Below are 892 nucleotides of genomic sequence, written 5' to 3'. Positions count from 1 at the left end.
GGTTTCCATGAATGTTGATGGTTCATCCAAGCAAAATGAAGTCTTTGTCAATTTTATCTTTTTTCCATTTATATGGGTGTTGCTTATTGGTTCAGTGGTTAGGATTTTTGTTGTCTTTACATTGGGATGCAACCTGTGGTCTTTGATATTCATCAATAATTATTTTAAGTCTTCTTCAAACTCAGCATGCAAACTCTGCATATCACAGGTTGCAATCTTCCTTCAATCCTGATGCCATATTTTCTTCATATATTCCAGTTTCTGAGATTATTTCTTCAGCATACATATTAAATAAGTATGGTGAAAGAATGCATCCCTGGCACATACCTGTCCTAATTTTAAATGTCTCAGTGTTACCGTGTTCTCCTAGAAAAACTGCCTCTTTGTCTATGTACAGGTTCCTCTTGAATACAATTATGTGTTCTGGAATACTTATTCATCTCAATGTTGTCCATAGCTTCTCATGATCCACACAATCAAAAGTCTTTGTATAGTCAATAAAGTACAGGTACAAATCTTTCTGGTATTCTCTGCTTTCATCCAAGATCCATCTAATGTCAGCAATGATATACCTTATTCCATATCCTCTTCTGAAGCTTTCTTGAACATCTGGATGTTCTTTATCAATGTATGGTTGCAGCTGTTTTTGTATTATCTTTAGTAAAACTTTACTCACATGGGATATTGATTATATTGTCCAATGATGTCTGTATTTCTTTGGTTCACATCTCTTTGGATTGGCACTAGTATGGAACTCTTTCAGTCGGTTGACCTGGTAGTTGTCTCCCAAATTTCTCGGTGTAGATGAGTGAGTTCCTACAGTGCCACATCAGTTTGCTTAAAGATTTCAATTTGTATTCAATCTATTCCCTATGCCTTGTTCTTTGCCAAT

Source organism: Chrysochloris asiatica, unplaced genomic scaffold, assembly GCF_000296735.1.
Source record: "Chrysochloris asiatica unplaced genomic scaffold, ChrAsi1.0 scaffold01922, whole genome shotgun sequence".
Taxonomy (NCBI): domain Eukaryota; kingdom Metazoa; phylum Chordata; class Mammalia; order Afrosoricida; family Chrysochloridae; genus Chrysochloris; species Chrysochloris asiatica.
The sequence above is the reverse complement of the archived record's forward strand: the minus strand, read 5'-3'. Positions refer to the sequence as shown.